Here is a 12,218-nt window from a genome sequence, read left to right as displayed (position 1 = left end):
AATCTGATTGTTTATTTTGCAACATGATCGTTGCTAGGTAACCGGTGGCTATCGATTGGTCGACGGTGGCGCCGCCAGCGGGGATTGCGAGAGTTGTGTGTGTACATAGGGAGCTTTATTGCGTACGTGCCCGGCGACCCTGTTTAATTTGTTGACATAAATAGTGAGGGCACTCGGGCATTATGATGGTGTTTTAAAAATAAGGTGGAGATATTAATCGATGTTATTGCCGGTTCGTCAATATTGGCACAAGTTTGAGGGCGTGTGACCGGGATTTTTATGATGTCTATTTATTAAATTGTTTTAAATTTTATTTCTTATATTTATTCTCGTATATACCGATCATTTTATCGAGTTTAAAAACATAGACAAAAATTTACCATAACATGATATTCGTCAAACTATCAACAAATTGTCAGACCAATAATCGCTTTTCAGTTAAATATGTAAATAAATATTGGAATTGAACACGAATTGACAAGCGTATGTGCTGACAACGTTAGGCCCAGTCCACGCCACAGAATTATATTAGCGACGGAGAATTTTATTACATTTTAATATGAGGTATTTCCACAATATCTGTATTGGAGGAAAATTCTTTTGAATTTTGATCAGTGCTCTCTTTTATGTGGTTTACGAGAAAAATGCTCTTTGATTTTATATTTACGTATTGTGAAACTTAAAGGGATTTTAAACAAATCGAGCGATTGAATAAATCAATTCTTGAAAGTTTTGAGAGCTATTTTAAGGTTAATATTTTAAATTAGTATATTAATATTTTTTTCTGCAATTTATTTTTACCTCTCGTGTAGTATGTTCAAAATTATTAAGAAAATTACAATTTGAATATCATGTATATTTTACACCCCTATAAATTGTAATCATGATTGCTTTACGTCGTTATAAAGCACACACATGAATCCATAACAAATTAATTTAACAGAACCATCCTTAAAACAATATCGCTCAAGAAATAAAGCACGTATCCTATATCTGGATCAAATAACCGCCACGCAAGACAATAGTAAAACCTTATAACGCCATTAACTACATTACGATCTTTTAAATCGCCCGCCTGCAACCGCCATCAAAAACGTTATTTTTAGTGTCGTGTGTTCAACGGCTTCGAACAGAGATTTCGCGGCAAATTGAATGTCGGGCGACACAAGCGTTCGATATTTAAAATTTAATATTGCATCAGCTGCCAGCAGCATTATGAAAATTTTTATACCGTAGAGTTTACAATGAACCTTTATGGTCGGAGTTTGAGTTTGGAGGTTGAGGTTTTACTGTTTTTTTGGTTATGAACACCTTGAGCTTTGCTGGTCGTTTGTTACAAGATATAGAGACCTTAAAAAAGACAAAACTACTGACTACTGACTGAATTAACCGGAAAAATATAGGCACTGTTCAAAGATATACTATTCCAAAAATTCAAAATCTATTTCAAGCATTACGCAAAGGCTCTATTGAGATTTTCAGATCCTATTCCACCTTATGATCTCGAAACGTTCAATTTATTTGTCTCCGATAGACGTAAGGTACCTTTGAAGACGAAATACAAAGCAGCTTAGCCAGAAGGTCTTAGGTACTTACATGTTGTAAGCACAGTTGTGTTGATCTACAAAGGATGTTAGGCTAGTCTAGTCAATTCAGTAGAAATAAGCTAGTTACAATCACCCACTTCAAATCGTTAGATTTTCTGTCGATAATACTTGTGCTGGAAGTCTTTGATGTGAAGGGAGATATTTTATGAACAGATTAATATTATTTTATATCCAATAGGATCTTACACAATTAAGTTGACCAAAAATAAAAGGTTTACAGTTTGGTTTTACCAAAAGAAAATAAATATTTTAAAAAATTACCTTTCGTCGTGAGAATTCCAAAAGTACTATGCCAATAAGTAGTATGCCATAAGCCATTGTTTCAAATGGAACATCATTAACACTACCACTGTTTTACCTTATCAAAACAAAACCAGGAACAACAAAAAGAACTTAGTAATCAAAGCAAGCGGTCACCCACGGTTACTTTACAACAGTTCACTAAAAACACCCTATGAGGAAGTAAGAAAAGGGGATACTAAAGAGATTGTCCTATTCATCACATCTCAGAAATTTATACAAACTTTAGGAGACCCGCTTTTGGGATATACTTGGAAGATAATAAAAAAGGTTCCTTTTTGACTTGACTTTGCTTTTAAGTAAGGTGTATGGCAAAAACAGAGATAGGTGATATTAACGCCTAGATTTCGTCCTCACCTGAAACTACGTTCTGTATCCACTGACCTAAATAACTGTAAATGTAAGTTTTGCGAATTACTAAAACTTCAATTCACTTAGAACTATAAAATTCACGTCAAATCATCCTACGACTACAACGTCATACCTGGGACATTTTTCGCAAGTAACTTTAGCATTCAAGAAAAAAAGGTACAAAATACACTCGAACAAAAACCGCCCAGTCATCGCATCACCATTATTACTTTTCCTCTACAAAACACAATAATAACCGCTCCAGTCGATTCGACGTCCAAAAAGGTGAATAAAATCGAAGCCGTCGGCTTTCGGCTTTGGCGGCGATTTTTTCGTTTCACACCGCGACTGGTGCTGGGTAGGCAGAATCTGGCAATTTTAAAAACGATTCACAGAGAGGTCAATTTATTTTTGTTAACATTATTGGAACGCTCGTTCGGTGGAGATTTTATTTGGTACGCTGTGAGTTTTTGGAATGTGAAATTGTAAAGTGATGGAAGTAATTTTTGTACCTGAGTAAACAAGTGAATTTTCCCGGTATTCAGATTTTTCTTGTATGTAATAAAAAAATATATAATAATTGGGCAACTCTGATAGAGTATGAGACTTATGAATTTCCATGTGTAATCATATGAGCTGTTAGTCAAGGTGCCATCCGAATTCAGAGAGGGCTACTATCCGAACCCGGATGAAAAGTAGCTTTCGCCCTTTCTCATGCTCTAGGCCATGTTTGTATCATTCCATATAAATCGGTTCAGAAGTTCTTTCCTGAAAGACAGACAAGTAGAGAGAGTTACAATATTAGTATTAGGGTTAGCAGCCCGCTCGGAGGGTAGGTGCCTCGTGGTAAGTGGCGAGTGGGCCGGTGATGCTGGACCCACAGGGAGCGCGTGATCTGCGTTTAAAGTCCGCCGAGGTATGTACCTGTTGCCCCCTTGTTGCGATTTAGCGACTGATTCCCGGGGGCCCAGTAAGTGAGTTGGCGAGTCTCCACCTGCCATTTTTACGTGTATTTATTACATTGTTATCGGCAGGTGCCATAGTTCCCGTAGTTTCCCCATTGCTAGTCCACTAGCATCCCATCACAATAGCCCAAGTAGTTTTCATCCATAGTTAGCAATAGTTTAGCACAGAACCGGGGATTGTCCTTGGGTACATTTCTATAGTTTTGTAGGAAGAAATATAAATGGGTTTGGTATTTACATCGATATATTTACATAATATTTACAAGATAAATTGAGACAATAAAAATATACATTTTCTTCCTACCAAAGAGAAAAAACCGACTGCCGACTGGTTTGACAAGTCTTCATTTTTACGAACGTAGCTGCCAAACCAGCCGGCCAGTACCAATAAGTGGCGAAAGAGGTAGGTCACCACATCACCCCCCCCCAGAGACCTTCAAGGGCGATAATAAGCTGGGAAGTGGACGCGACGTCCTGACCGCGTCGTTCTGATGACGCCATCGTCAGCCGAAGGTAAGCCTCGGTTATCCGCGTCAGGTGAGTAGTGATGAGTGTTATTGTCGAGCGGTGACTGTGGTGAGTTATGTGCGATAGTGTTGTGTGGTGAGTGTGCTGTGGTGTCAGGGTCACGCAGTATGAAGGCCGGCTTGATGCGGTCTATCGATACTGTGACCTGTTTACCGTTCACCAGTAGTTTGAACACCTTGTCACCTCGTTCGAGCACCTTGTGAGGTCCAGAGTATGCCGGTTTCAGACCACCACCAGCAGTGCAGTCCCTAAGGAACACGTGCGTGGCTGTAGCCAGCTCCTTGAAGACAAATGTCTTGAAGCGGCTGTTGTGTCTGACTGCTGGTGCTGGCTGCAAACTCCGGACAATACTCCGAAGCCTAGAAAGGTAATCGGTCATGTCGACCGTTTCCTCGACCCGCGGGTCGAAGAACTCGCCTGGAAGGCGCAGTGGCTGGCCGAACACTAACTCGGCAGCGGAAGCCTGTACGTCTTCCTTGAAGGCACTGCGCACTCCTAACAGCACAAGTGGAAGAGATTCCACCCAACTGCTGCCTGCGTGGCAGGTGATTGCAGCCTTCAGTTGACGGTGGAATCGCTCCACCAGTCCGTTGCAGGCTGGATGGTAGGCAGTGGTCCTACGATGCTGAAAGCCAGCAATGCCGGATAGGCACTTAAAGAGGGCCGATTCGAACTGCCTACCTCTATCGGTAACGATATCCGATGGGCAGCCGAATCGGGCAATCCATCCACCCAGTAAGGCCTTTGCCACGGTTTCTGCAGTGATGTCTGCCAGGGGTATTGCCTCAGGCCATCGCGTAAAGCGATCGACGGCGGTGAGACAATACCGGAAACCTTGACACAGCGGCAAAGGTCCTATGAGGTCAATGTGGATGAAGGCAAATCTCGCCTGGGGCAACTTAAAGGTCTGCAGTGGTGCAGAGACGTGCCGTGTGGTTTTAGAGCGCTGGCAAGCCAGACAACTCTGAGCCCAGTTACGACAGTCCTTCCTAACCCCAGGCCACACATAGCGGGCTGCAATCAGCCTGGCAGACGCCTTAGTACCAGGGTGACTCAAGGAGTGCAGGCTGAGAAAAATTGACCTGCGCAGCTCCTTGGGTACAAAAGGTCTAGGCGTGCCGCTGCTGAGGTCGCAGTACAGCTGCTGTTGTGAACCTGGGACGCTAACCAACTGCAGACGCAGTGAGTTGTCCCCGGCGAGCAGCTGCTGCAGCTCCTGGTCATCTTCTTGTGCTGCAGCGATCCTCTCGACGGGCACAGGTTGAGTAATCTCCTCAACCCGCGAAAGGGTATCCGCCACGACATTATCCTTCCCGGAGATGTGCCTGATGTCAGTAGTGAACTGAGCAATCAGGTCCAGGTGACGGAACTGTCGTGGGGAACAGTTTTCTTTACGAGAGGTGAAGGCGAATGTGAGAGGTTTGTGGTCCGTGTAGATCACGAAGTCACGAGCCTCCAGCATATGCCTGAAGTACTTCACGCTCTCGTAAATAGCGAGCAGTTCACGGTCGTAAGGAGAGTACTTAACCTGCGCGTCGCTCAGCTTCCTGGAAAAGAATGCCAGAGGCTCCCATGCTCCTCCGGTACGCTGCTGTAGAACTGCACCTATAGCCTTGTCAGACGCATCCGTGACCAGCGCCATCTTGGCGGTGCAGTCAGGATGCGCCAACAGTGCTGCTCGACACAGACTGTCCTTGCAGCCCTGGAACGCCTCACGTTGGTCCGCTGTGAAATTAACAGGGTGCGAACCCTTCACGGAGTCGGAGAGCAGGCTGTTGAGAGGTGCTTGACAGGCTGCGGCATTCGGGATGAACCTGCGGTAGAAATTTAGCATCCCGAGGAATCTGCGCAGCTCCCTGACCGTTTTTGGCTCAGGAAAATTCTGGACAGCCTCAACTTTGGCAGGCAACGGTCTCGTCCCTTTGGAAGAGATGTGATACCCTAAAAAATTAACCTCCGACGCACCAAAGACGCACTTAGCACTGTTGATGACCATACCATACTCTCGCAGTCTGGTGAACAGCTGACGCAGGTGCAGCTCGTGCGTCTTTTGGTCTTTCGAGAACACCAAAAAATCGTCAAGATATGCGTATGTAAAGTCCAAACCCCTGAGCATCTCATCCACGAAGCGCTGAAACGTCTGTGCGGCATTTCGAAGCCCGAACGTCATGAACGGAAATTCGAAAAGCCCGAACGGAGTCGTGATCGCAGTCTTCGGGATGTCATCCGGATGCACTGGAATCTGGTTATAAGCCTTAACTAGGTCAATCTGCGAGAAGATGGTACAGCCAGACAAGCTGTGCGCGAAGTCCTGGATGTGCCGGATAGGGTATTGATCCGGGACAGTGCGTGCGTTCAGCATCCTGTAGTCGCCACAAGGGCGCCATCTATTGCCCTTTTTAGGAACGAGGTGAAGAGGCGACGACCACGGTGACTCGGATAAACGGCAGATACCGGACCGCAACATGTCATCAAACTCAGCCTTCGCAATTTTTAATTTGTCCGGTGCTAATCTGCGTGGGGATGAAGATACTGGTGGCCCTGGCGTAGTACGAATGTGGTGTACTGTATTGTGTTTGGATGTGTCGTGTATGCCGCGAGGTCGAGTGATGTCGGGATATTCCCGCAGTATGTGTGTAAACGCGGAATCACCGAGACTCACCCTCACCGAAGACACATCATCAGAGCGGCGGACAGGCGACGCCGGGGTGGAGAGCGTAGTATGGTTGTCGATGAGGCGTTGGTTCCTGCAATCGACAACCAAATTATAATAAGACAAAAAATCCACACCTATTATCGCCCTTGTAACGTCTGCAACAATAAATCGCCAGGCGAAGTCGCGGCGCAACCCTAGGTTTAATGTTAAGCTCACAAAACCGTAAGTGTTTATCACAGTGCCGTTTGCTGCACGCAGTTCATACTCTGTTTTTCCTAATCGTCGCGGAATCGCCGACCGGGGGTATACACAGAGGTCGCTGCCGGTGTCAACCAAAAACTGTATCTTCAACCTTTGGTCGGTGACGAAGAGGCGACCAGCGCTCGGACAATCATCGGCCGCCATCACAGATTGCCCCGCGCATTTCCCGACGTTGTGTAGTCGCACGGTTTAATACACTTCTTAGCGTTATCACCGAACCGCTGGTGGTACCAGCACTGCGATCTTCTGGAGCTGGACCGGTGACGTGAGCGACTACGGGAACGGCTTCTGTTGCGGGATAACCTCTCGAGCTTGAGCGCCATCTTCTGCATCTGCCGGTTTAGCGCGGCGATCTCGGCGTGCAGACCGCTGGTGGACGACGACGGTGCAGTGGCGACGGCAGCTGTTGATGCCACCTGCGCGGGACCGGTGATGACGTGGATACGGTCCGCTAACTCGGCCAGCTCGGCCAAGTCCAGCTTGGATTGCGACGCCACTATGGTCTGCGTACCTGCTGGCAGACGGCTCGTCCACATCGTCCGCAGAAACTCCTCGGGAACACCTGGACCGGCGAGGTTGAGGAGGTGCCGGTAAAACTGCGACGGCTTCCGGTCGCCGAGCTCCTCGTGCATGAGAAGCTGCTTCACCTTCTCCTCGCGTGAAGCTGACTGCCTCTTGATGAGCTCGGCCTTGAGCTTTTCATACTTATCGCTGGCGGGCGGGTTGGCGATTATGTCTTCGACGACGTCGGCGTATTTCGGGTCGAGGTGACCCGTGACGTAGAAGTATTTCGTCTCGTCGGTTTTGATGTTCGCCAGCGCGAATTGCGCGTCCATCTGCGCGAACCAAAGCGCCGGCTTCTCAGGGTAAAACGGTGGAACTCGCACGCCCACGCGGCATGCCTCCGCAGCGTCGATGCCGACTTTGCTAGTCTCAGCACCGTCAACGTCGGCTTTGCTGATCGACATTGTTGTCGTGCTCAGACGGGGTCACCAAATGTAGGAAGAAATATAAATGGGTTTGGTATTTACATCGATATATTTACATAATATTTACAAGATAAATTGAGACAATAAAAATATACATTTTCTTCCTACCAAAGAGAAAAAACCGACTGCCGACTGGTTTGACAAGTCTTCATTTTTACGAACGTAGCTGCCAAACCAGCCGGCCAGTACCAATAAGTGGCGAAAGAGGTAGGTCACCACAGTTTATACAGGGATAATTGTCGGTTTTGTGTCACCATTTCATTAAAGTTGTCTCAAAAGGGCTTCAGCGTGTTGGGTTCGGCCCCATGTTCGCCTCCCAAAAATCCGGGACTCTATAGTCCCGAGGTCTGGTAGAGACATACAAGGTAATAATAATGTGTCATCAAGGATATCAAATAATATTAATTAAGTGGCGTCGTGTCACATAAAGCTATTCCTGGTATTAATTACTTAAACATAACTTGAAACCTAATTACATTGGCCTGATGTCTGTATTCAGGTATTTCATTGATATAATACAGTACTAATTTTGGATAGAATTTGGATGATTGTATTATAACTGATTCAGAATATAGTTATTGCATTTAACAAAATTCAGGGTTTAAAGCATTCGGAGAATTGTATTGAATTAATGCATGAAATGATGTAATTTTTGGTCATATAAATTACTAAATAAATTAAAGAATTTAACCTGTTTACTGCAATAGAGCTAGTTTGTACCGCCATCAATTTACAAAAAAAAAAAAAAAAAAACAATTTCAGTCATTAATTAAAATAAACAAACATAAAAACCCATTCTAATTGCGAGCCCCATAAAATCGGTACCTACCATTTACCCCATAAAGCCACACCATTAATCCCAGTATATAAATAACAAAGTCTACATAAACTAGGTGTATCGTCTGGCTAGATTTACGACTGGTTAAGTTAGCCTCGGTCTCACGTTCGTACTATAAAACATTTGAAGTCAACGCCGCAATGCTTCTATAGACCAAAGAGAAACGTCTCTCTACTTGAATACTTGAATCTCTACATTAGTGGCTTAGATTTTAGTGCAAGTCATTTGGCTTAATTTTGGGAAGTTAAATATAGCTATTTGTGGCAGATTTAGGTTTTATGTCGTTGCAATGAATTCTGGGGTCCGATGTATTGCTTTATGTTGAATGGACTGGGAACATTTAAGGCGAAATATGTACAGTCAGCACCAAAAGTCGATGAACAGAATCAATATGACAAAACACCTGTTCACAATAAAATGCCATAAGTTATAGTCGCAACTAGGAAACAAAATAGACTGTACACCAGAAACTTACAAAAGTCGTTAAACACGAGTATTTCAAAAGTATCTGTGCACTAGTATTCCTAAAGTCGCTGTACACCATCAATCCAAATGTCGCTGAACATCATTGTATCAAAAGTCACTAAACAGCAGTAAATACAAAATTAGGTTAACAAAGTATATTTTTAATGTTGCCGTGTGTTAATGTACCTTTGACTCTTATGTTGTTCAGCTACTTTTGGGACAGTACTTGCTTGACCTTAATAATGTATGTTAACACGTTAGTATCTATTTCAATAATTTTAATAATTATTTTGGAAATACACTCTTTTGCAAAAAAAGCGGGCACCTATGCGAAATCTTAGTTTTAAGGACTTTACGTGTATTTCAAAGGGTTTTAATGATTGTAGTATGTTTCTAGCATCAAAAGGGTTAGCCAAGCATGCGTGAGAGTGTATTCTAAATTTGAATTTTGTACAATTGCTAAGAAATTGGTTAAACCTTGTTTTGGACTAATTGCTGGCAGAAAGTTCGTCGGTGTTTTGAAAAGTTTTTGAAGTGATTTTCAGAAAACTGATAATGCAGTCTTAATTAATGTACCTTTTTTTTAGATCAAAACATTTTTGAAAAACTATTCGTATTTGATAAAATTTTCACCTGCTCTAAATGGGCTATACTGATGATTGATGGCAATGTTAAGAGTTTCGGTATTTTAGTGTAAAGCGTTCTTCTGTTTAGATATTATACCCACGTGATTTAAAATATCGCTTTTTCATAATTAAACACTATTTAGAGGAGTATCAGTACATTGGGCTGCGACAAAACCAATTTAAAGTAAGCAGTGCCGATCGCAACTCGTCTCCTATCGTACTTTGACATTACAAAATACCAATTTTTGTGATAAATGTTTAAATTACCCACATGAAAAATGATGAGGAGGGTTTAAGCTATCTAAAAAGTCTAATTATTGCCGCGTTGAAGCTCTCTATAACTCCATAGGTCGGGTTACTAAACGATGATTTCGCTGAAAGGGAGTCAAGAATTCAAAGGTATAAACCAAACGTAAGTTTCTTAAGAAATGAGCAGATAGCCAATTATTGTTATGATTTAAGCAGGAAAGTGCTAGGAAATCTCGGTGCAGGCAAGTTTATTTAATAAAATGTCAGTGGGATGAAAACACGGTATTTGAACGCTCAGACTCATAGATCTTCGGAGGTCTACGGAGTTTCCCAAGAGACGAGGTTGTTTGAAAATCAGTGATTACGAGACCTTAAGACCTCGTGCTCACAATCTATGCGCTATTTTCTGTATTTTGTAGAATTTCAAGATTTTTAAAAATGTTAAAGTCCGAAAGGAGACGAGTTGTGATCGGCACTGCTTACTTTAAATTGGTTTTGTCGCAGCCCAATGTACTGATACTCCTCTAAATAGTATTTAATTATGAAAAAGCGATATTTTAAAACACGTGGGTATAATATCTAAATAGAAGAACGCTTTACACTAAAATACCGAAACTCTTAACATTGCCATCAATCATCAGTATAGCCCATTTAGAGCAGGTGAAAATTTTATCAAATACGCATAGTTTTTCAAAAATGTTTTGATCTAACAAAAAGGTACATTAATTAAGACTGCATTATCAGTTTTCTGAAAATCACTTCAAAAACTTTTCAAAACACCGACGAACTTTCTGCCAGCAATTAGTCCAAAACAAGGTTTAACCAATTTCTTAGCAATTGTACAAAATTCAAATTTAGAATACACTCTCACGCATGCTTGGCTAACCCTTTTGATGCTAGAAACATACTACAATCATTAAAACCCTTTGAAATACACGTAAAGTCCTTAAAACTAAGATTTCGTATAGGTGCCCGCTTTTTTTGCAAAAGAGTGTATTTCCAAAATAATTATTAAAATTATTGAAATAGATACTAACGTGTTAACATACATTATTAAGGTCAAGCAAGTACTGTCCCAAAAGTAGCTGAACAACATAAGAGTCAAAGGTACATTAACACACGGCAACATTAAAAATATACTTTGTTAACCTAATTTTGTATTTACTGCTGTTTAGTGACTTTTGATACAATGATGTTCAGCGACATTTGGATTGATGGGGTACAGCGACTTTAGGAATACTAGTGCACAGATACTTTTGAAATACTCGTGTTTAACGACTTTTGTAAGTTTCTGGTGTACAGTCTATTTTGTTTCCTAGTTGCGACGATAACTTATGGCATTTTATTGTGAACAGGTGTTTTGTCATATTGATTCTGTTCATCGACTTTTGGTGCTGACTGTACAAAGGGTATCGATATTATCAAAATAATACGTTACTTACGTCAACAATTCTATAAGAAATAAACTAATAAAGGTAACATATCAATAAAGATTTTCTAAGATCAATCTGAGAAACTTCAATGATCCTAATGATATCAATTTCAATAATTTTCATTCATTTTCTTTGTGTTCTCATCAAGCACCACATACTGCGACTTCATTGGAATTCTGATGATATGTTCATAAAAGTGTCAAGTGCGAGTTGAGAATCCATTGCTTAATAAGATTAACCACATGCATAGTATAATAAAATAGGTATTTCTTTTATATTTATGACTCGCACTGAACAACTTTTTTAATATTAATATAGAAACCTTGCCACGCCATACTGTAAATATATCTGGGCCTTAGTATACAGGTTCTGTTAGCCATCTTCCAGCACGGAACCCTAAAAATGGTAAGGTAAAGCAATCACAACCTGCCCAGGGGTCCGCGGTTCAGTCTAATGAACGTTGTTATCCGTGGTTAACATAATAAGTGACGAGTCAAAGCGCACTAACGATGCTCGAGTTATTACTGTTCGGGCGGAATATAAGACAAGCACACTGGGTCGAAGATAATGATTTAGACTTAGAAAGGTTTAAAAAAATGGATTAGCTTATCATAAAATGTTTTGGAAAAAATCTGATTGGTTAACATAAAATTATAATATTTTGACTTACGATTTACTAAGCACTTCAACACCAACGGTTTCAAGTCGTAAAAATTGTGCCAAGCTTAGTTTATCATGAAACGATGGGCTTGAATAGGCGCTAAGTTTGCCAAACGAAGTGTCCGTGAGTCCCAAACACAAATTCCCAACGTCATTGCGACAAGATGCAAGCAAATACAAGATACACAAATACCAAATACATATAACTTGTGTTACAGTTACAGTTACAGCCTTTTTATCGTCCCACTGCTGGGCACAGGCCTCCTCTCTCACGGAGAAGGATTGAGCAT

General features: G+C 41.9%; 1 protein-coding gene across 5 annotated transcripts in view; it reads left to right on the top strand.

The window, feature by feature from the left end:
- Nucleotides 1-12,218, top strand: part of LOC124629528 (CUGBP Elav-like family member 4) — a 572,069-nt gene that overhangs the window by 204,677 nt on the left and 355,174 nt on the right. The window lies entirely within an intron of this gene.

Source organism: Helicoverpa zea, chromosome 4 (assembly GCF_022581195.2).
Source record: "Helicoverpa zea isolate HzStark_Cry1AcR chromosome 4, ilHelZeax1.1, whole genome shotgun sequence".
Taxonomy (NCBI): Eukaryota; Metazoa; Arthropoda; class Insecta; order Lepidoptera; family Noctuidae; genus Helicoverpa; species Helicoverpa zea.
This window is presented reverse-complemented; position numbering and strand designations above follow the sequence as displayed.